The sequence below is a fragment of the Loxodonta africana genome, chromosome 20 (assembly GCF_030014295.1).
Source record: "Loxodonta africana isolate mLoxAfr1 chromosome 20, mLoxAfr1.hap2, whole genome shotgun sequence".
NCBI lineage: Eukaryota > Metazoa > Chordata > Mammalia > Proboscidea > Elephantidae > Loxodonta > Loxodonta africana.
In genome coordinates this window covers 58,960,894-58,986,015 of record NC_087361.1, presented here as the reverse complement: position 1 = coordinate 58,986,015, position 25,122 = coordinate 58,960,894, and positions in this window count along the sequence as shown.

The following is a 25,122-nucleotide window of genomic DNA, read 5'->3' as shown; positions in this document are numbered from 1 at the left end:
GTAATTTTGCCTATCTGACACATTTAGGAAGTAAGATTGATTTGCTCACTCTTTAGAAAAGCAAAGAGTAAAGAATTTGCTTCTAAATGATTTTTTCAATAAAATGTCATCAATTTGGATCCTGTAATAGTTTGTTGTTGTTAGGTGCCATTGAGAGATAGACTCCAAATATGAGAGGGCCTATGAAGGGGGCCATGTGGCAAGGACCTGAGAGTAGCCTCTAGGAGGTGAGTGTGGTTAACTGAATGTGTCAGCCCTGACTGACAACTAGTAAGAAAATGAGGACCTCAGTCATACAGCTACAAGGAGATGAATTCTGTCAACAATCTGAGGCAGCTTTGAAGTAGGTCTTTCCTATGTTGGGCCTCGAGACTTGGAGTCCCCTGGCTAACAAATTGATTTTAGCCTTGTGAGACCCTGAACCGAGAACCCAGCTGTTATGGATTAAATTGTGTCCCCCAGAAAGATATGTTGAAGAGCTAACTTCTGGCACCTGCAAACATGACCTTGTTAAGAAAGAGGGTCTTTGAAGATATTATCAGTTAACATGAGGTCATACTGGAGTAGGGTGGGCCCTAATTCAGTATGAGTGGGGTCCTTATAAAAGAAAAGGGGATGCAGAGACAGATAGACAGAGGAAAGACAGTGTTGTGGTGACAGAAATGGATATTGTGCAAGCCAAGGAACACCAAGGAGGCTCGGTCACCACCAGAAGCTAGTAGAGAGGCATCGAACAGATCATTCCTTGGAGCCTTCAGAAGGAATCAGCACTGCTGACGCCTGGTCATGGACTCCTAGCTTCTAGAATTGTGAGACAATAAATTTCTGTGCTTATAAGCACCCAGCTGGTAGTACTTTTGTCACGGGAGTCCTAAGAAACTAATACACGAGCTAGAATGTGCCAAACTCCTGACCTGTGGTAACTGTGAGATAATAAGCTTGTGTGTTTTAAGCCAATAAGCTTCTGATGATTTGTCATGCAGCAATAGGAAACTAATATAGGCACTGTTTCAAACACTGCTCCTTTATATTGGGAAAACATGTTAATGGCCAGCAAAGAGCAAATTGAGAAAAGTAATGCTTGACGACTCAGGAAATGGCACAGATCAAATGCCCAAACAAATGCTTTTTTTTTTTTTCCATTAAAATTCTTCACTTCTGATGGAACTCCATGAATGAGGGGCTGAATGGGGAAGAGTTTAGGGGTTACGTTTTCAATGTTTCCTTGAATAGTTGGCCATATGTGGTTAGTCCTTGGGAGGCCAGTGCACCTGATGGGCCCTGTCATGGATTGAATTGTGTCTCCCCAAAAATATGTGTTAACTTGTTTAGGCCACGATTCCCAGTATTCTGTGGTTGTCCTCCATTTTGTGATTGTAATTTTATGTTAAAGAGGATTAGGGTGGGATTGTAACACCACCCTCACCCAGGTCATCCCTGATCCAGTGTAAAGTGAGTTTCCCTGGGGTGTAGCCTACACCACATTTTATCTCTCAAGAGATAAAAGGAAAGGGAAGCAAGCACAGAATGGGCATCTCATACTACCAAGAAAGCTGTGCTGGGAGCAGAGCGCGTCCTTTGGACCTGAGGTTCCTGCGCTGAGATGCTCACAGACCAGGGGAAGACTGATGGTGAGGACCTTCCTCCAGAGCAGACAGAGAGAGAAGGCATTCCCCTGGAGCTGACGCCCTGACTTTGGACTTGTAGCCTACTAGACAGTGAGAGAATAAATTTCTCTTTGTTAAAGCCATTCATTTGTGGTATTTCTGTTATAGCCACACAAGATGATTAAGACAGGCCCTCAACATGACCTTCAAATGACCTTGGCTGGCAGAACCAACCAGCTTGCACACATATGGCTGTTCTTCTCTTGAGTGGAAATCTACTCCAGATAATAGCACCCAAGTTTAAGAGATCCATGGCATTGGGAAAGATTGGTTAGTGTACATGGGGCCAATATCTGGTTGAATTTTTTTTCTCTATGGCACAAGATGTAGTTATTTCTTGAAACCTTAAAGCAAAAACCAGTGGCCATTGAGCTGACTCTGACTCATGGTGACCCCATGTGTTTCAGAGGAGAACGCTCCATAGAATTTTCAATGGCCGATTTTTCAGAAATAGACTGCCAGGCCTTTCTTCCTAGGCATGTCTGCGTGGACTCTAAATGCCAATCTTTTGGTTAGCAGCCGAGTGCATTAATCAGTCATAGTTGTTAACTGCAGCACTGGGATCGTGCTCATCTATATGCTATTCCAATGCTTTATAAAGTCACTAAAAAAAAAAAAAGATAAAACTACTGACCTTTTATTAACTTTACTTAAGAAATTTTTGGAATTTTTTTTTAATGTTCCAGGTTAAGGAGGAGCATTTTTCTTTTTTTTGGCTTTGACAGGATCAAAGGTAGTTGCTTGCATTTCTAGCTTGCAAGACAACAGAAAATAAGAGGCAGAGGAGTGATTTTTCTGTTGTTGTTGTTTGACAATGAAAATGGGAATCAGATGGAGTGTTTTTCTTTTTGAAAATTAAGAAAGATGTCCAGTCATTTGTATAAATGGTTTAAAAGCCTAGCGATTTTAGGAGTGTGTATTTGCAATTATTCTCCTTTAATAATTAATTACTGATATGTTTTAATCACTGAGAATATTGTTTTGATCATTAAGAATTTACAATATAAAGATTATTTCGAGGTCAAATTTCAAATGTTAATCACTGTAACCTAATGCATGTGAATCTCTGCTGAATTCAGTTTAAAAATAAAAAGTAAATCATTAATTTGAGTTAGGATACTTACTGGAAATTGTCTTTTATTATGCTCTGCCATGGTTCAAGGTCATTTGTATCATCCAACCTCAGAGGTTCAAACAGTCATCAGAGGGATAATCGTTCTTCTCCCTTGCCCTCCTTAAAAGTACAACCCCCTCAGGACACCGCTTCTAACTTTCCTTTTCTCTTCATGCTCTTATTCCATCTTTAATTATTGCTGCTCCTTTTAAGACATTTTTAGTTTTTTAAATTTTTTAGTTCTGAGGGCAGATTGTGCCATTGGGCACAAGACACTCAGCAGTCATGAAGCTTCACTTGCTGGGACAGGACTTTAGTATTAAGTTTTGAAAAATTCACATGGTTTTATCCTGACTACCTGGGCCTTTTTCTGTAGCTATACTCTGATCAGGGGTCAGATAGTCTATGGATTAACCAAAACCCAGCTGCCATCCAGTTGATTCTGACTCATAACAACCCTGTGGGACAGAGTAGAACTGCCCCACAGGGTTTCCAAGGAGTGGCTGGTGGATTCGACTTGCAGACCTTTTGGTTAGCAGCTGTAGCTCTTAACCACCACGCCTCCAGGGTTCCCTGTCTGTGGGTGAGGCTGATGGATTCTTGCTGGGACCTGCCTGGGTTTAAGTCCTGGGACACCGTTTACTAATTCTGTGACTATGGAGCCTCCACCTCTGTATCCATAAAATGGGGACAAGGACAGCACTGGCATCAGAGTTGTCTGAAGGATGAAAAGGGAAAGCAGGGTGCTCGTCATGGAATCGGAGCTCGGCTGGTACTAACTATGGTGCAGGGTCATTGGTTTAACCTACACTACAGAGAAATTGTGTCCCTAGGTGCTGCAAATGGTGAACGTGCACGCCTGCTAACCGGAAGGTCGGTGGTTGGTGTTTACCCCGAGTCACCTTGGAAGAAAGGCCCGGTGATCTACTTCTGAAAAATTCACTGCTGAAAACCCTGCGGAGCACAGTTCTACTCGGACTCATTGGGGTTGCCTGAGTTGGAGAGGACGCGAAGGCGTTGGTTACAGAAACCAAACCAAACATACAGCAGACAAACCAAAAACCAAGCTGTCGCCCGCTGCAGCGCAAATGCTGGCTTGTAGTGGAGAGTGTTAAGAGTAGAACTGCCCCTAGGGTTTTCTTGGCTGTAATATTGACTCAAGCACATCACCAGGCCTTTCTTCTGAGGGGCCTCTGGTTAAGTTCGGTCAGTGGTCAAGTGCAAACCATTTGAACCACCCAAGTTGCCTATTGGTTATAGAGAAAATGCAATTCTTTTATTGTGTCTGTAGCTAAGGTTGTCTTTTCCTGAGCCCTCCCCACAGTTACTGGGTAAAATGTGGCTTTTAGTCCCATCAAGTTTAGATTTTAGTTCCATCCAACCAAATTTAAAAAGCCCCAGTTGAATTTAAATAGCGCCTTTAGGGAATAGCCTAAAGATAAACATGCTTAAATAATAAAAAAAAAATGCCTCCGCTAAACCCTGGTGGTGTAGTAGTTAAGTGCTATGGCTGCCAACCAGAAGGCTGGCAGTTCAAATCTACCAGGCGCTCCTTGGAAACTGTATGGGGCAGTTCTACTCTGTCCTACAGGGCCACTGTGAGTCGAAATCAACTGGACAGCAACGAGTTTGGTTTTTGTTTGTTTCTTTCTTTCCTTAAAATGGCTTTGGGATGCAAGAGAGGGGTGTGTGTTTGCACATCTCCTTGCCCCAGGGATGGTTCTCCTCTCTGTAACTAGCGAACTTCTGAGACTATTTTTTGGCTCGGGTAATACCTCCTGGATGCATCTGTTCTCTTTCTTTTGCTGGCTTTTGCTGCCTGTAGAACCCTGAGCCTTATTCCCAACCTGGAGAATTAACTAGAGTAACCCAGGACAGATGCTCTTCAAGGACTCCCTCCAAATGGCCATGCTTTTTCTTCTTCAGGTATACTAGGATGTGTTCATGCCCTGAATTGGTATGGGGTAGCCTGTGAGGTGGTTCCTTCCAAAGGCTGACTCAGGTATTAGGGCCAGACACCTCTGCCCAAGTGATATCCTCACTTGAAAAATATGTTGGCTTGTTTTGATCTCTTGCTGCTGAGTTCCCTTCTCCTCACCTTGTCCACCCAGGGTCAGAAAAGGACAGGTCTTGTCTTGTCTGTTGTTGTTAGGTGCCGTCGAGTTGGCTCTCACTCATAGTGACCCTGTGCACAACAGAATTAGCTGCCTTCAAATAGACTCTGACTCATGGCGACCTTCTGGACAACAAGATTTGGATCCTGTGTCTTCCTCAGTTGCCAGCATGTCTGAGTCCATTATTGCAATGACCGTGTCAATCTGTTTCGCCTGTGATCTGCCTCCCCCGTGCTGGCACTCTGTCACCAAACATTCCGGCGATTTATCCCTCCTGATGATGTGTCCCAAGCAAGTGCATCAGACAATGTTCTCTTGTGATCCATAAGGTTTCCAGTGGCTAATTTTCAGAAGTAGATCACCAGGCCTTTCTTCCTGGTCTGTCTTAGCTCTGCTGAGGGATCCATTGCTCGAGGAGGGCATCATGTTTGGGGAAGTAGAGGGTCAACAAGTGTGAGGGAGGCCATCAATGAGATGGATGAGATGGAGTCAAAATGATGTAATGGAACATGCTGGCAATTGTGAGAATGATGCAGGACTTGGCAGTGTTTGGTTCTGTTGTACACAAGGTTACCAAGAGTCCGAGCTGACTGTACGGCAACTATCTAGGCCTGTTTCCAGGACCTTACCTCTCTGTTACATGATCCCATGTATGTAGACTGCCTCTTGACTACATTATGAAATTTGTACAGAACAGATACTTGAAGATCTTCATGGAGTTGTATAGTTGTGCATCTCAATGAGGAAAACTACTAAGTCCTATGGATCAACAGCAATTTATCACCGGAGGCCATAACTCCCCATAGGCTACTCACATTTGTATAAAAAATCCAAAACCAAACCCGTTGCCGTCGAGTCGATTATGACTCATAGTGACCCTGTAGGACAGAGTAGAACTGCCCCACAGGGTTTCCAAGGAGTACCTGGTGGATTCGAACTGCCAACCTTTTTGGCTAGTGGCGTAGCACATAACCACTGTGCCACCAGGGTTTCGGATGATTTGTATAGATTTTATAAATCATGGATTAAGTGCCTTCTGGGTTGTATCTCATTGTTTATTAAAATAGTAACCACTATTAAACATAACAGCAGCAGTTTTTCAGATCATAAGCTTATTGAGCGAAAAGCCCTTGTTGCTTATTTATTAAATGCTGTACCCTCAACATTTATTTTTCCATCAGAAGCTAAACACAGGTGGTTCCCAAGACATGTATTTTGACATATTTTATTATTTGGATCTGTGATACGTGCCCAAGGGTTTCTGGTTGAGTGGAAGCCCATCTTAATAATTGAGACTAGAAAATAAGATGAATCCCTTCCCATTAATGCAGCACTTCTATTACATACAGTTGACTTATTTCAGGGGTATGGCTTAACCTATGGAACTTGGTTCACTGGTAGAATTCTTGCCATTCACTTGGGAGACCTGGGTTTGAGTCCCAGCCAATGCACCATGTGTGCAGCCACCACCCATCCGTCAGTGGAGGCTTACACGTTGCTCTGACGCTGAGCTGCTTTCAGTGGCGCTTCCAGGCTAAGCTAGACTAGGAAGAAAGGCCTGGTGATCTGCTTCTGAAAATCAGCCAATGAAAACCCTGTGGACCACAGCAATGGTCTGGTCCTCAACTAATCATGGTGATGGCTCAGGACTAGGCAGCGTTTCGTTCAGTTGTGTGTGGGATTGTTGTGAGTTGTGGGCTGACTTGAAGGTAGCTAACAACAACAACAATGGTATTTGCAAGTTGATATTGTTATTTATGTATCAATTTATAATAGAGTAATACCTTAGACTTGTCCACCATTCTGTGGGGTTTTAATGACTGATTCCATTAATGCTTCTGGTATAGCCTCTTCTTAAAGAAATAAATATTGGGCCAGAGTTTAAAATTCAAGGTCTTAGGAAATGCCCCAACAGATCAAAGTCCACTGTGCAATTGTTAATTTCCCTGTCCTATTGAACATCTTTCCTTTTCAATAATTCGAATCTGACTAATAAAAAAAAATGCTGGAAATGGAATTATCAAAGTGACTACATGCAGAAGTCGAGAAGTACAAGTAATTTTCTTCCTTCGGAGGGTGAATAATGCTGGGTACTAGCTGCCTGCGCAGGCTCTCGTGGGGCCTCTTTGACTGTCCTTAACAACTAGGTATGTTGATTTGCGTCTTAATTTCTTAGTGCTGCTATAACAGAAATACCACAAATGGGTGGCCTTAATGAATAGAAATTTATTTTCTCACAGTTTATTAAAAGGCTAGAAGTCCAAATTCAGGGCACCAACTGCAAAGGAAGGCTTTCTTGCTCCACTCTGAGGGAAAATCTTCCTCTCTTTTAGCTTCTTCCTTCAGTACCATCGGTTCCTGACCATATAAAAAAATATACTACCCCTTAAAATGGTTGAACGGCGACCAATTCTTTTTGGTATAACGACTCTGTATATTCCTTCCATCTTCTTTTGATGCTTCCTGCATCGTTTAATATTTTCCCTATAGAAGCCTTCAATATAGCAACCCGAGGCTTGATTTTTTTCTTCAGTTCTTTCAGCTTGAGAAACCCCAAGCATGTTCTTCCCTTTTGGTTTTCCAGCTCCAGCTCTTTGCACAAGTCATCATAATACTTTACTTTGTCTTCTTGTGCTGCGCTTTGAAATCTCCTGTTCACTTCTTTTACTTCATCATTTCTTGGTTGTGTTTAAGCTCTCTGATGTTCAAGAGCAAGTTTCAGAGTTTCTTCTGACATTCATTTTGGTCTTTTTTTTCATTCCTGCCTTTTTAATGACGTCTTGCTTTCTTCATGTATGATGTCCTTGATGTCATTCTACAACTCATCTGGTCTTTGGTCATTAGTGTCCAACGTGTCAAATCTATTCTTGAGATGGTCTCTAAATTCAGGTGGGATGTACTCAAGGTCGTATTTTGGCTGTCATGGACTTGGTCTAATTTTCTTCAGTTTAAACTTGAACTTGCATATGAGCAGTTGATGGTCTGTTCCACAGTTGGCCCCTGGCCTTGTTCTGACTGATGATATTGAGCTTTTCCATCGTTTCTTTCCACAGATGTAATCGATTTGATTCCTGTGTATTCCATCTGGTAAGGTCCATGTGTATAGTTGCCATTTATGTTGGTGAAAAAGGTATTTGCAGTGAAGAAGTTGTTGGTCTTGCAAAATCCTATCATTCTATCTCCAGCATTGTTTCTGTCACCAAGGGCATATTTTCCAACTACCAATGCTTCTTCTTTGATTCCAACTTTCCGAATTCCAATCACCAGTTATTGTCCAGATTCCATGTTCAATCAATTTCAGACTGCAGAAGTTGGTAAAAAATTTCAATTTCTTCATCTTTGGCTTTAGTGGTTGGTGTGTAAATTGGGATAATAGTTGTATTAACTGGTCTTCCTTGTAGGCATATGGATATTATCCTATCACCGACAGTGTTGTACTTCAGGATGGATCTTGAAATGTTCTGTTTGACGATGAATGCAATACTATTCCTCTTCAAGTTGTCATTCCCGGCATAGTAGACCATATGATTGTCCGATTCAAAATGGCCAATACCAGTCCATTTCAGCTCACTAATGCCTAGGATATTGATGTTTATGCATTTCATTTCATTTTTGATGATTTCCAATTTTCTTAGATTCATACTTTGTACATTCCAGGTTCCAGTTATGAATGGATGTTTACAGCTGTTTCTTCTCGTTTTGAGTAGTGCCACTCATTTTAAGAAGCGACTTCTCATTTTGAGACGTGACTCCTAACATACATAAAAAGAAGCGGAATCACAAGAAAACACTTTAAAAACCCCACCTAATCACAAATAATAAATTATTATGAAATATCTTATTAAGAAGTTAAAGAGTCTTATTTACTATAGAATAGCACTCTATGCAGGAGCATGGACTCTGGCTATTGTGATAGGGATAGTCAAGACGCAGCTAACTGTAGGAGACCAGGATGATTCCTAGAAGCCTAAAGGAAAATAGAGGAGCCCCTGGGTGGTACAAACAGTTAACACAAGCAACTGCTAACCAAAAGCTTGGTGGTTTGAATCTACACAGAGACACCTCGGAAGAAAGGGCCAGTGATGTACTTCTGAAAAATCAGCTGTAGAACCCTATGGAGCACAGTTCTATTCCCACACACATGGGGTCACCATGAGTCAGAACGGACTGGTTGGCAACTTTTTTTTTTTAAGGGAAAACGCATACAGCCATCTCACTGCTCCTCTCTCTAGGGCTTCGCGAGCAATCACTAATTATTCTCAAAGCACTCCTGCGGGTAAATACGGATCCGCATCCTTATTTTTCCTGCTTTACCGCTTCCTGTCAGGTGAGCTGCTTAGAGGCTGAGCAAATTGCCCAGTGTTGGCACCCAACTCGTTCCCCCCTCCCTGGATTGTCTCCTGGACACAGAAAATCGAACAGTTGGCCCATTTACCTGTACCTGGGTGCAAATCTGGTCCCATTCTTGAAGCAATGTTACTTGATATTTAAGAAGCGACCACTATTAGTTATTTTTACTTGGAATTTCAAGGATCTTTCTTTTCCTCCAGTCTCCTTGGGCTATAAATTAATCTTAGTCAAAACATGCTTTTAAGAGAAGGGACTCAGAGTAGGACAATGACCTCTTCCTTTTGAAATTGCGTATAATTTAACGTGGTATAACCTTTGAAGGGGAAATATGACCTGTTTAGAACACCGCAGTGGTATTTAAGGAGGCGCTCTGTCTGAAAGCCTCATCTCAAAGAAGGCAGGTATTTGGTTTCAAATGATCAAAACGGCCTTGTACACTTCTTGGAGTTATTTTGACATCTAAATAATAGTTCTGGCATTTCTCTCAGAGTGTAAATCAATAACATTGACTCAGTGCCTTCTTCACTGTTCTTTTTCCTTACTCTCTTATAACCTTAGATCAAGTATTCATAACTATTTTAAGCCTTAGCTTAGCTTTGGTAGTTTGCCACTTAGTGATACAGGAGGCACTCTCTCCCTCCACCCCTTCCACCCCGACTGCCTAGCTCTTCCAGAATATTCTCTTTCGGGGACCAAGACTGGTTGCCTTGGACACTTTTCTTTTCCCTCTTTTCCAGTTCTCACAATAGTAAAAAAAATTACACTTTTCTCCTATTTTTATCACCCCCTCCTATCATTAAAGGAGCCCTGGTAGTGCAATGGTTAAGTGCTTGGCTACTAACTGAAAAGCTGGTGGTTCGAATCTACTAGCTGCGGTGGGATAAAAGGCCGGGTAATTTGTTCCTGTAAAGATTACAGCCTAGAAAGCCCTATGGGGCAGTTCTACCCTGTCCCGTGGGGTCACTATGAGTCACAATCGACTGGAGGGCACACAACAACAACTGTCCTTCACCCTTCCTGGTTTTCCCACGCGTGTTTCTGAGTTCCTGGTATGCCAACCATCTGCTGGTGCTTGTTAAAGGTGAGGTGATTAGGCCTCACCCCAGGCCCAAAGAATCTGAATCTTTGTGACAAAGACCTAGAGGGTGCATTAAAAAAAAAAAAAAAAATTGTGCGGTAAAATATACCTGACAAAAATTTGCCCTTATCATTTGCCAAGATAGGTTCGTCATTTTTAAGTGTACAATTCAGTGGCGTTAGTCACACTCAGGGTTGTGCTATCTTCACCACTATGCATTCCCGTCTTTCCTCACCCCAGACAGAAACTTGGCCCCTTCAGCAGTAACTCCCCAGACCCCCTCCCCCGGCCCATGGTAGCCACTCCTCTGCTCTCTGTCTCAGTGAATTTGCCTGTTCTAGATACTTCATATAAGTGGGGCCATATAATATTTGTCCCTTCGTGTCTGACTTATTTCACTCCGCATAGTGTTTTTAAGGTTCATCCACGCGGCCGCACGTACCAGGACTTCATTTCTCTTTATAGGGCAATGGTATTCCGTTGTGTGCGTATACCACATCTGTTTATCCACTTGTCTATTGACGGACATTTAGGTTGTCTCCATCATTTAGCTATTGTGCGTAATGCTGCAATGGGCATTGGTGCACAAGTTTCTGTTTGATTCTCTGCTTTCAAGTCTCTTGCCTATATACCTAGGAGTGGAATTGCTGGGTAATATGGTACTTCTGGAGTCCTGGTGGCAAAGTGGTTAAGAGCTCTTGGCTACTAACCAAAAAGTCAGCATTTTGAATCTACCAGCCACGCCTTGGAAACCCTATGGGGCAGTTCTGTTCTGTCCTATTGGGTCACTATGAGTTGGAATCAACTCAACAACAACTGGTTTTTTTTTTTTTTTTTTGGTTTTATGGCAATTCTATGTTTTACTTTTTGAGGAACTGCCAGACTGTTTTCCTTTGGCTGCATCATTTTACATTCCCGCCAGCAATGGATAAGGGTTTCAATTTCTCCACACCCTCACCAATACTTGTTATTTTCCTTTTCTTTCTGATAATAACCATCTTGTTATCGTGTCATTGAGTAGATTCTGACTCATAGCGACTCTATATGACAGAGTAGAACTTTCCCATGGGGTTTCCTAGGCTGTAACCTTTATAGGAACAGATTGCAAGGTCATTTCTCCTGTGGAACTGCTAGTGGGTTTGAACCCCTGACCTTTCAGTTAGCAGCAGAGTGCTTAACCACTGCATCACCAGGGCTCCCTAATAGCCATTCTATTGTTGTTGTTGTGTGGTGTCAAGTTGATTCTGTTCATAGTGACCCTATATGACAGAGTAGAACTGCCCTATAGGGTTTCCAAGGCTGTAATTTTTACCAGGGCAGATAGGCAGGTCTTTTCCACCAGGGAGCGGCTTGTGGGGTTGATGGCAGCGAAGCACTTAACCATTGTGCCACCAGGATTCCTTAAGAGCCATCCTACTGGGTGTGAAATGGTATCTCTTTGTGGTTTGAATGACTTTGAGCATCTTTTCATGTGCTTATTGGTCATATGTATGTCTTCTTGGAGAAATGTCTATTCAAGTCATTTGCCCATTTTTGTACTGAGTTGTTTGTCTTTTTGTTGTTTAGAAAGTGCAGTTTTAATAAGCACCCCAAAAGGTTTACATTAACATCTGAGAATCACCGCCTTACACTTTCTTTGTTTTCCAATTCTCTCTCCCATCCAATTATACACAAATCTCTAATACAGCTACTATTGCATTTTCAAAAAATGCTTGTACCAGCTCCAGAATCCTCCTGATTGGCTTTAAAACTCTGCAGGACTTAGGAGACAGTGTGGTGTAGAGAGGACATTGAGGGTGGGGATGAGGGAGCAGAGAGATGTGGAAGGGGATGAGAGAAGTTTTGAGGTCAGTCAAACCTAGGTTTGATTTGCAATTCTGTGACGTAACTAGCTGAATGACCTTGGGTGGGTTATTTGACCTTGTGAAGCTCAAATTTCTCAATTCTACGATGGGAATGATAATCCATTTTGCAGGGTCATTTGAGAGGATTAAATGAAATAACATACTGTATGCAGAGCTAGGTGGCATCATTGGACGGTAGCTTTTATTGATGTTTAGCTTACCCCTTTTATCTTCCTTTAGTCCTGTGCTTCTATTTCTGTCTGTCTTTATTCCTTATCTTTTCCCTTGTCCCCTTGGATGTGGCTGTTTTTGTTTACTCCTTAAATTCTCATCATTGCATCTTCTCTTTCTGATACTCCTTTCCAAAATGATCTTAGTTTATTCAGACCTTTTATTCTTGACTTTTTTTAGGTTAACCAATCAGTCGCTGTCGAGTTGATTCCAACTCATGGTGACCCTATGTGTTGCAGAATAGAACTGCACTCCATAGCGTTTTCAAGCTGTGACCTTTTGGAAGCAAATCACCAAGCCTTTCCTTTGAGGTGTCTCTGAGTGGATATGAACCACTAACCTTTTAGTTAGCAGCCAAACACTCAACCACTTATGCCACCCAGGGATTCCATTTCCTTAGGTTAACAATATAGATATATCTGCTGGTTTGGTTGGCTAAGCACCATTTCCTCTGATAACAGAACCTCTGTCCACCTTTCAGTCCTGCTGTTCCTCCCCCTGGGTCCTCCAGGATTTACAACCTCCCTAATTCCTTTATAGCACACCCCTGTTCTTCCCCGTCATATACACACAGCTCGTGTGGTCCGGGTGGGAGATAGCCTGCAATAGGGTCATTTGTTGTACATGCAGTTGCTGCTCCCCTCTAAACCTTAGGTCCCATTGGTTCAACTCTTCTATCCAGCAGAGTGGGCTTTTTCTTAGGGATCTCCACAATCTGCTCTTTTTCTACCTTCTGCTGGCTGTCCTTATTTGGTACTTTTCTACCTGTCCCCAGGTTCAACAGACAGTCAAGTAATTTCCGGAGAGGATTCCAGGCTCCATGTTAATGAATGGATGAAAATAGACATGTGTTTGGGTAGGTCTTCCATCACCACAAGCCAGGGATTTCCGAGCTTCATCCACAGCCTAGCCGGACTTCTGCTATGCGTATCATTAGGACTGTGCAAAAGTGTGTGCATGTACCATTCAAGCAGGGGTATAGTTAATGATAGGAGGGCTGTTAGTAAATGCGGAAACCCTGGTGGCATAGTGGTTAAGTGCTCTGGCTGCTAACCAAGGGGTCAGCAGTTCGAATCTGCCGGGTGCTTCTTGGAAACTCTATCGGGCAGTTCTACTCTGTCTTGTAGGGTCGCTATGAGTTGTAATCGACTCGACTGCAGTGGATTTGGTTAGTAAATGCAGATTCAACAATTTCAGTTTTATTTAACTGGCAAAAGCTTCAATGGGTGTGTTGGAAATAGCAAGGGGTAGGAGTCAAAGTGGAGTCCCTAGGTGGTGCAAATAGTTGACAGCTTGGCTGTTAACCGAAAGGTTGGAGGTTCAAGTCCACCCATAGGCGCCTCAGAGGAAAGGCTTGGTGGTCTACTTCTGAAAAATTAGTCATTAAAAACTGTATGGAGTGCAGTTCTACATTGATACACATGAGCTCTGTGAGTTGAAATCGACTCAAATGGCAACTGCTTTTTTTTTTTTTTTAAGGCGTGACGGTGCAGGTACGCGTCTGCTGTTGAGTAGCTGTGAAATTTAGACAAGCCATGAAGGGCCTTCCTCTCACAATTTTCTCATCTGTGATATAAAAGATTTGGTTATCCTAAGCATCTCAACTCAAAATTATGCAGGACTCTATGACAAAAGTTTTAAAGGAAATTTATTGGCCACGGAAATGAGTTTTTGAACTGTGTGCCCAGGGCCCACTGTGCTGAGGGCTGGAGTGTAGGGTCAGTTGCCTCAGGGCTGACTCGGGGAACAAGAGAAGGGCAAGTAGGTGAATCTTTGAATCTCCATTTCCCTCTGCAAGAGGACCAGCTCTGTTCTGATCGATTTTATGTGTTGGAGACTCACGTCACTCATCAAGGTGGCACTGCTGCTGAAAAAAAAAAAAAAATTTAGAAAAAACCAGCCTCTCCAAACAAGTAAAAACATTCTCATCTTGGGCTCACTGCAAAAACAGGTAGAAGATAATTGGTAATAAAATCAGTTTAAAATAATGCTCCTAAAATAAAGGCTGTTATTGAAATATTAAACTGAAAAATGACTACAGTTCTTCCAGCTTAGTCTATTTTTATTGTAAAGAAAGCATGCATATTAAGAAATTTCAGCATAAAAAATAATCTCAGCTTTTTGGCAGATTTAAAAAAAATCAGTCTCTTAAAACTTAAATCTTCTTGTAAAATATTTGTTGTCTTTGAGCAACGTAGCAATGAACAGTAGATTCCTGGAGAAGCAAGTAGTGTGATCGGTGTCCAGAAAGCCTGGAAACACAGGTGAATATGATGCCAACGCAGCCAGGAGCTGCTTAGCCATTGTCAAGCAAGGCCTACTCTTCCGTCCGTTAGCAAACAAAACCTTAGGTGATAGCACTGGGTGTGGTTCAGCTGGAGCTGCTGAGACCAGTGGGAACCTGCTCCCTCCTGTTCATTGTCCTCAAAGGGCCGTGTGTGGCTCAAGCCAGTCAAACCCAGTTTACTAGCCTACATGCCAAAGAAAAAAAGGCAATTTGTCTTACTGCGCCTTCAAGCTGTGATAACATGTGTAGCCTGTAATGTTAGTAGTACTTCCTTGTGAGAGACGGTATAAAAGGTTCTGCCTCCCTTTGTTCAGGGAGTTTGATCTGAGGTACAGACCTTCTTGCTCCTTGCCTATGCCCTTGCAGTAAATGCTCTTCCTCCTTCTTCACCTCGGTGTGTCTTTTTTGACAAGAAGTGCTCCTGCTTTTGGTAATGAATATGCTTGTCAAGACGATCTTCAATCTGTTAAAAAGTAAAGTAATATTAACTATGTTTCTAGATTTTAGGGAACATGTATTATAATATTCTTGGGTATTTGAGTATATCCCTAGGTGGCACAAACCCTTTGTGCTCAACTACTAACCTAAAGGTTGGCAGTTTGAACTCACTCAGTGGTGCCACAGAAGAAAGACCTGGTGATTTGCTTCCATAAAGATTACAGCTAGGAAAACCCTGTGGAACAATTCTACTCTGTACCACATGGGGTTGCCATGAGTAGGAGTCGACTCAATGGCAACTAACAACGACAACATTAGATAGCCTTTAGTTTAACGTTTCACAAGTTTAGTGCACAGAACATTTGCTCCACCTAGAGATATACTGGAATACCCGAGAGTATTATAATACAGGTGTACATAAATCTGGAAACATAGTTAATATTATTTTACTTTTTAATGGGTTGAAGATGTCCTGGACCTTCTTAACCTTCATTTTCTTTTCTCACACCCTTGCTATTACTAGGCAGTGGGTGATAACTTGCTCTCTGAGAACTGTCTGCTCTCCATGCACCTCTATCCCAGTAGTTGTTGCTAACTTCACCCTAGATGGTTCCACTCTTCCTCAGTGGTGGTTTGGACCATTGGGAGATGCCTACTCCATGCTGGGCCAATCACCTGACCTGGGTCCTTGGAATTAGGTCTCAGAAATTCTCTTCAATCTCTGTGTTTGGCTGGTACCAAAGGACACGTGAAACCCTAAGAGTGGTGGGGCAGTCACATATGTTCCTCAGGGCTATGGCGTGGGGCTCTTGTACCATGTGAGATGTGAAGCAGAGAATGAAGTTCTGGAGAGAGAACAATTAAGTAGCTGGACAAAGAGAAGCAAAAGTGGGAGGCAGAGAGAGAACTGATGGCTTCCTCAGGTCCCTGTGGAGACCCCCTTATCTTGACCCACATTCATTTTATGACTAAGGTAGCCCAAGCTGGTTTCAGGTGCGTGTTATGCAAAGATGGCTGAGACCATGTCTATCATTCCATAGCCAGCATCCAAAGTTGTGGAAAATTGGGCTGAATTGCTCGAGGTGGTCCTGGGGCACAAGCTTGTGCTAAGAAAAATCCTTTAGACATGCAGATAAGGAATCACTTACTCTATAGTGAACATTTATGGTGAGCAGAAGGACAATAAAAAGTCCTAAAAGTACTTGAAGTGGGAAGTGGGATGTTTTCCTGCTTCTTTTCAGGAAGATTGGAAATTATCCCACCAGAAACCAGGAGAACAGTTTCCCAAAATGAGCATGAGACTGTCAACCAACATTTTGTTGGAAGGGTTACTCTCAGTTTCTTTAAAAAGCTATGACAATTACAAAAATGATTACACATGGTCCATGTAAGACCTTTTTATGGAATGACATTGGTCTGTGCAGTCCTAGAGTCTCATAACAAGTCAGCTGAGTGTTCATTGTGTTTGAGTAAGGCTCAAGGAAACTCTGGGAGACATACACAATGGATTCTTGGGTTTTTGAGCTTTTAAGAATACCCCTTTATTTCCCTTCTGCTCACTTTCCCTCTTCCTTTCTTAGTGTTTTGTCCTATCCTGACCAACAGAACTTTCTGTGATGATGGAAATGTTCTTTATCTGTGCTGTCCAATATGGTAACCATTAACCACATGTAGCTATTGAGCACTTGAAATGTGGTTAGTATAATGGAGAAGCTGAATTTCAAATTTTATTTAATTTTGACTAATGAAAAATTAAATTTAAATAGTTACATGTGGCTAATGACTTCTGTGTTGAAGAGTACAAATACAGCCTATAAATATGTTCTGTAACTTTTGTTTTGGTGTTGTTAAGAAATCATGAGTGACGTCTGGCAGTGTTTCATGGTGCTTTGAATTACCCATTTTATTTTTATAACTCTCTGTTTTCCTACTTGGAAAAAATCAGTGGCTGAGAGAATCGAGATGGCTGTATTACCTTTTAATCAGAGTTGACTTTCTTCTTTGGATCGGAAGTTCTACCCCAATTCTGGTTTATTCTAGGTGGGGGTTCTGTGATCAAGTGTGGATGAACTGTGGCTTTCTACTATACTTCTGGCATTCACAAAACACACTTGATGTTGAGGGCAGTCATATGTAACCTGGAAGGAAGGGTATTTGCTTATCTTTCAACTTGTTTGAAGACCAAACCACAGCCATACTGGGATAAAGTAGCTCGGTTAGATGGAACCAGCAAACTCCAGGGAGACCTCATCATGGCTTGCCACAAAAACCTCAATGTTGATATGCCTTTCTTTTCTTTTCAGACCTTAATGACAGACTTTCCTGGGTCTCAGTTGCTGTAAAGAAATTGTTTGAATTGGGGAATAGAATATTTACTACACGTAATTAAAACCGAAGAAGAATTGATGCCTTTGAATTACGGTATTGGCGAAGAATATTGAACATACCATGGACAGCCAGAAAGAACCAACAAACCTGTCACAGAAGAAGTATAGCCAAAATGCTCTTTAGAAATGAGGATGGCAAGACTTCATCTCACTTACTTTGGACATGTTATCAGGAGGGACCATGAGAAGGACATCATGCTTGGTAAAGTTGAAGGTCAGTGAAAAAAAAGGAAGCCCTTCAACGAAATAGATTGATACAGTGTTTGCAACAATGGGCTCAAACATAGCAATCATTGTGAGAATGGCGCAGGGCTGGCAGTGTTTTGTTCTGTTGCACATAGGGTTGCTATGAGTTGGAACCAGCCCAACGCCACCTAACAACAACAACATGCATCAGCAACTGGAGAGACTGTTGTGAATGAGACTTGCACAGCCTGTTCCTGTTCAATCTGCAAACTATTTTCTAGACCCATTTTCTTTCCGTAAAAGCTCTCTCCATATTACTTTTGGACCATCTATGCCTCAAGACATCTTTTGATGATTGAAATATGAGGATTTTTAAAGCATGCTTTCCAATCGATGAAAAATGAACATAATGCAATAAAAACAGGACCAAAGGAACAGATAGTGGTGTTGGTTGCACAACATGATGAATGTAATTGATGTTACTTTATCAATACATGTAAAAAAATTGTTGAATTGGCAAATGTTTTGTTATGTATATTTCTCTACAACAAAACAAACAAAACAAAGCAACAACAACAACAACAAAAGACCAAAGAAGCTAGAATTAGAGAGTAGGCAAAAAACTTTATGGGGCAAGATAGTTTACTGAGGCTTTTCTCACTCCTTCTAATGTCTGAGGGTGAGAGTAGGGCTTTTTGTTTAGGACCCGGGGCTTCCCTTGTTCACACAGTAGAATGAGGAGGCTTTTTGTTTTCAAAAGTATAAGGTCCTGTTTAGAGAATATGGGGGACAGGAATGGAAATGCTGAAGCCAGGTGAGTGATTCCTTGAGATTGAGAAGTGGCTGCAGTTTTGTGGGTAGGTGCAGAGGCCATGGATGGATGGTCAAATGTCCATCATGCACGGACAGTTGCCCAGGGCTGGGGGGTGCAGTGCCATGGGCTTATCTTTCTATATCACCTTTCTGGCCCTGGGTTTGTAGTTCTGCCAAGATTATTTGCTCGGCCATTGTCTTGCAAAGGAATTGTGCAGTTTACTATGCAAATAAGTTGTGTAAAACTTTTGCAGGGATTGGTCAATTACTATGCAAATTAGGTAACTGTGGCCTCCTGAGGGAACTGGTTACCTTGTGGTCTTGGTGGGAGGATTAATCTTATAAAAGGACCAATCCCACAGAGGTTGAGGGGGACCTCACTAGCATCAAGAGGAAGAATCTGGAGTAGAGCATGTCTTTTGGACCCGGGGTCCTTGTGCTGAGAACCTCCTAGACCCAGGAGAGAGCATTGTAACACTGCAGACAGTACAAGACAGCACAAGACTGCAGTGGCATGGGACCAGCAGCAGCACAAGACCAGCAGCACGAGACCACCGTAGTGGGCTTGCTGGCTCATGAAGTAAAAGAGCTAAGTGCCTTCAGACAGGAGCCTTGCATGTGGAGTGGGTTGCATCTGGGCACTTGTCAGGGAGCTAAAGACCTGTAACCATTTGCCCAATCAGGGCAGAGGCTTAGAGTGAGGCATGGTGGCAAAGGCCAGGTCAAGAAGCTCTGCCTGCCTTTGGGCATGGCTGAGAAGGAGCTGAGAGCTGACCTGATTGGAAGCCAGCCTGACTGCAGAACCATATCCTTTTACCTCCAAGGTGATCAAGATCTTGAGTTGTAGCCCGTTGCTTCCTTAATAAACCACATAATCGTATGTTCTATGAGTTCTGTGTGGCCATCACAATAAATTATCAAACCCAGCAGAGAAGTAGAGAGTGCCTTAGGGAGAATGGCTAGTGTCAGAATTGGTAAAAATGTTGCAGAGTGGAGGTATGTCTGACCTCCATGTCATAAGAATCATTTTTGGGTGATGATGGTGATTCTCCTCCTCCCTTGTGAAATTAGACAGCTTCTGACTCTGCTAGATTACAGGGGTCTCTGAAATAGTGGATCTGGGACGTGTGCAAGAGTTGGGTGGGTGTTATGAGATGGCTTGGGCAGTGTGCTGGAGATGGGGTGTGTTGTGTTGAGGTGGGAAACAACATGAAGGGTAGCCTTGGAAGTCACTGGACAGTGTGGGCTTGAAGGGACCCAGCCCCCCATCTTCTGATGGGCTTGGGCAGTGACATCACAATAGTAAGACAACAGATTTCTTTAGATGGGGGTGCACTGCTCACTCCTACTTGGACAGTGGTAAGAAAGGGTACCACCAGCCAACTGTCAGTCTGTTAGAAAAACCCATTACAGAGTATTGCTGTAATGCTGAAAGCTGTGCCATGGGTATTTAAAATACCAGCATGGTCAGCCATGGAGCACAAGTTTCAGCAGAACTTCCAGACTAAGACAGGTTAGGAAGAAAGGCATAGTGATCTAGTTTTGAAATTTAGTCAATGAAAACCCTATGGATCACAACAGAGTATTGTCCAATATAGTGCTGGAAGATGAGCCTCCTAGGCTGGAAGGCACTCAAAATGCACAATGGCTGCAACAATGGACTCAAGCATACCAACGAGCATGAAGATGGCGAAGGACCAGGCAACATTTTGTTCTGTTGTTCATGAGGGTACCATGAGTTGGAGATGACTTGATGACAACTGACAACAACAACAACAACAACAACAACAACAACAACAAAGAAAAAGCAGCCCAATGGATCTAACCAATCATTGTAATTTTAAAGTAAAAAAAGATACCTGGTATAAACCTTCAGAAGAATAAACTGAGGAAATAGAGGAAAGCTAAGTTATTCTACGGTGGGTAAAGTGATAGTAAATTTCCATATTTATATTAAAATGTAAGAAAAGTATTCCAAAGTCTCATAAAAGTGAGTTCTGCATTGGGCTGTCTGATCTCTCCATCTGGTATCCAGGTCATATTCCAGAGTCACATCAAGGTGAGCTGCTTGGCTGAAAGTCCTTTCATATTTTGGCTACAGCTGATGTCTCATCTGAGGCACCAACCCATTCAAGTCACAGCTGGGGCCCTTTATTTGTAACTCTCTCATCCCACATTTCTGGGTGGATTTCTTTTTGGAGATGATACTCTATGAATCACCTTTGAGACAAGAATTTACCAGCTTAGGAACTATTTGAATTGTCAGAATAGGAGCCACAGAACTCTCTGAAGTCCTGTTTCCATAGTCCTGGAGCCCTGGTGGCACAGCGGTTAAGAGCTCAGCTGCTAACCAAAAGGCCACAGTTCGAATCCACCACCCACTCCTTGGATACCCTATGGGGCAGTTCTACTCTGTCCTATATGGCTGCTACGAGTCGGAATCAACTTGACAGCAATGGGTTTGGTGATGGGTTAGGCCCACCTCAAAAACAGAGATGAATCCTCTTGTCCCCTGTCCTGTGTGGTATGTTTTATTTCTTTTTTCCCGAAGAGTAACATGGTGAATCCCACCTGCTTCTTTCTTCTCTTTACCAAGCTGCTGATCAACCCAACTGCTATCCTGGCTCTGCCACTTACTACTAGCTCTATGACTGTGTGAGTCTCAGATTCTTCATCAGTAAAATGGGCACAATAGCTCAGAGTTGCTGGAGTTTAAAGAAGTATCTACATGTGAAAAGTACTTTATCAATTTTAAAATGCTGTATACACGGGCATTACTTTTCTGCTAGAAAACCCGTGAGGTGAACGGAATATCAATCCAGCGGCCTGGCAGAGAGAGTATAAGCCTGGATCAGGCTGCCATATTAAAAATAACTTAGTAATGAAAATCATTTCTCCCTTTTCTTCTCAGCCGTATTTTCCCTCTTTCATCCAGGTGGTAGTGCGAATTGTTTTCATTTCTTTTTCTTTTTTTTTTTAAGTTAAAAAGTCTTTCCTAGTACCCAAGCCTCACTATTTGGACAAGCCTGTGACAGCTGTCTTCCACTGAATTTCTGCTATTGCAATTTGTTATGGATTGAATTATGTCCCCCCAAAATATGTGTTGAATTCATAACCCCTATTCCTTTGGAAGGAGCCTGGGTGGTGCAAGTGGTTTGTGATCAGCTACTGAACCAAACGTTTGTGCTTCAAATCTACTCAATGGCTCTAAAGAAGAAAAGGCCTGGTGATCTTCTTCCAAAAAGGTTACAGCCAAGAAAACCTATAGAGCAGTTCTACTCTGTAACACATAGGGTCTCCATGAGTCAAAATCGATCGCATTTGAGAAAAGGGGTTTCTTTGTTACGTTTATGAGGCCATATCAGCATACAGTGTGTTTTAAACCTAATGCCTTTTTTTAGTTTACATTTTTTTTTATTTTGGTGAAAATATACATAGTCATACACCATTTCAGCAATTTCTACATGTACAATTAAACCTAATGACTTTTGAGATATATATAAAAAAAAGAGATATAAAAAGGACATATTAAATATAGAGAGAAGAAAGCAAGCACGCATGGGGGAAAGATAGATGCCACCTAGAGTTGGCCAAGGAACCAAGGAGCGTCAGGATTGCAGAAGCTGAGACAAAGGCCTCCCCTAGAACTGACAGAGAGGGAGCCTTCCTAGAGCTAGTGCCCTAAATTTGGATCTCTAGCCTCCTAAACTGTGAGAAAATAAATTTTTGTTCTTTAAAACCATCCACTTGTGTGACAGGGCTCCAAAATACAGAAAACAAACTCTAACAGCATTGGAAAGAGATACAGACAGCTCCACAATGATAGCAGGAGACTTCAACATACTACTTTCGGTGAAGGACAGAACATCCAGAAGAAAGCTCAATAAAGACACAGGAGATCTAAATGCCACAATCAACCAACTTGATCTCATAGACATATACAGGACACTCCACCCAACAGCAGCCAAGTACACTTTCTTTTCCAATGCACATGGAACATTCTCCAGAATAGACCACAAATTAGGCCATAAAGCAAGCCTTGACAGAATCGAAAGCATCGAAATATTACAAAGCATCTTTTCTGACCATGAAGCCATAAAAGTAGAAATCAATAAAAGAAAAAGCAAGGAAAAAAAGAATCAAACACGTGGAAACTGAACAGCACCTTGCTCAAAAACTACTGGGTTATGGAAGAAATTAAGGATGGAGTAAAGAAATTCACAGGATCAAATGAGAATGAAAACACATTCTACCAGAACCTTTGGGATACAGCAAAAACAGTGCTCAGAGGTCAATTTATACAAATAATGCACACGGCCAAAAAGAAGAAAGGGCCAAAATCAAAATATTAACCCCACAACTTGAACAAATAGAGAACAGTAAAAGAAGCCTTCGGGCACCAGAAGAAAGGAAATAATAAAAATTATAGCAGAATTAAATGAAATAGAGAATAGAAAAACAGTTGAAAGAGTTGAAATCAAAAGGTGGTTCTTTGAAAAGATCAACAAAATCAATAAACTATTGACTAAACTGACAAAAGAAAAACAGGAGAGGAAGCAAATAATCTGAATAAGAAATGAGATGGGCGATATCACAACAGACCCAACAGAAATTAAAAGAATCATAATGGAATACTATGAAAAATTGTACTCAAACAAATTTGAAAACCTAGAGGAAGTGGACAAATTTCTAGAAACAGACTACCTTCCTAAACTAACACAAACAGAGGTAGAACAACTAAATAAACCTATAACAAAAGAAGAGATTGAAAAAGTAATTAAAAAACTACCAACAGCAACAACAAAACTACCCACTTGTGGTATTTCCGTTACAGCAGCACTAGGAAACTAAGACACCACCTATCTGCCTTTTCTTTTGTTTTAATCTTATTTTGTTGTTTTTGAGAATACACACAGCAAAACTTACACCAATTCAACCATTTCTACAAGTATCCATCTGCCTTTCAACAACGGTCAACTGGAAGTGATTCTTCAAATCCATTGGGGTGCTGAAAGCTGACAAGCCTTTTCCATTTTCTGACTCACAGAGTGATGCAAATTTTAAGAGAATCTTTTTTCCTAGGGAAGGGAACAAACTACAAAGAAGAAGAACAGGAGAGTGAGCTCTCTCAGCTCCGGGCTGTTGTGCAGAGCTGGTAAATTTACTTCCCTGACCAACTCTGCTCCTAGCTACATTCTGAAGCTCCTGGCTGTGTTGCAAGGCCCACAGGGAAGTTAATGTCTGCTCAGTGGTTTGTCTGAAAGTCTGAATCTGATTGTGCGATTCCGACCAGTAATGGCAGACTTTATCCAATGGTAGGTAGCTTTTTGTGCGGAGCTTGGAGGGGTGAGAGGTTATCCAAATATTGGACATGGGAAACTTTCTGCTGATTTTGATGTACTTTGTCCAGTTTTACCAGGCTCTTGGCATCTTGGTGGCGGCCTGTCTCTCTGTGATATATGAGTCTGCCGTGGATGTAGCTAAATGGTCCTTAGGAGTGTGGTTCATTGATCAGACATCTGAATGTGAGTAAAACCAGGTGCCATTGAGTCAATTCTGACTCATGGCAACCTTATGTATTTCAGAGTAGAACTGTGCACCATAGAGTTTTCATGGCTGTGACTTTTTGAAAGAAGATCACCAGGCTTTTCTCCTGAGGTGACTCTGGGTGGGTTTGTACTGCCAGCCTTTTGGTTAGCAGCCCAGCACTTAATCATTTGTGCCACCCAGAGACTACGTGAATACTGGATATGAGTACTCTGTATTTTATCGCCAGCCAGTTTTATTGAGGGAATGATTGGATCATCAGCATAACATCTGTTCCTGACCCTTGTTATTCCAGCTTGTTGTTAGTTGCTGTTGAGTTGATTCTGACTCATGGAGAGCCCAGGTGTGCAGAGTAGAGCTGCTCCATTGAGTTTTCAAGGCTGTCACTTTTCAGAAGCAGATTGCCCAGTCTGTCTTCCAAGGTGCCTCTGGGTGGGTATGAACTGCCAACCTTTTTGCTAGTAGTTGAGTACTTAACCATCTGCGCCACCCAGAGACTCCTGGTTTTCCAACTAGTTCTTGAAAATTACCACCGTATGACAGCTTCTCTGTATGGAGAAGACAGAAAGGGATAAGCTGTGTGAAATTGGTCAAGGGTTGGAGGAAATTGGGTTTCCTGGATGTCAGATTGTTGGAAGTCATGCTCCCAGCAAACACTGAAGTCCAGGAAGCCAAGAATAGTTCATTGCAGGCATGAAAGTATCCGAATGGAACCCTGTGCTGTCCAGGTGAAATCCAAGAGGATAGCAGCAGGAAGTAAAGTCCTTTTTCTTTTTTTTAAATCTTTTATTTTAGAATAAATACAGATTCACAAGATGTTGCAAAAATGTACAGGGTGGTCCCATGTACACTTCATCCAGGTAACATCTTGTGTAACTGTAGTATAACAGCAAAGCCAGGAAATGAAGCAAAGTGTTGTTGAGACAGGTGACACATTAAGGCAACTCAATCACAGTACTGTTGAAAAGATACCATCCACATTCTTTGAGGACCTACTATGTACCAGTCAATACACTGGGTGTTGGGAATGTGGTAGGAAAAAGTCAGTCCTCGTTCCTACCCCTAG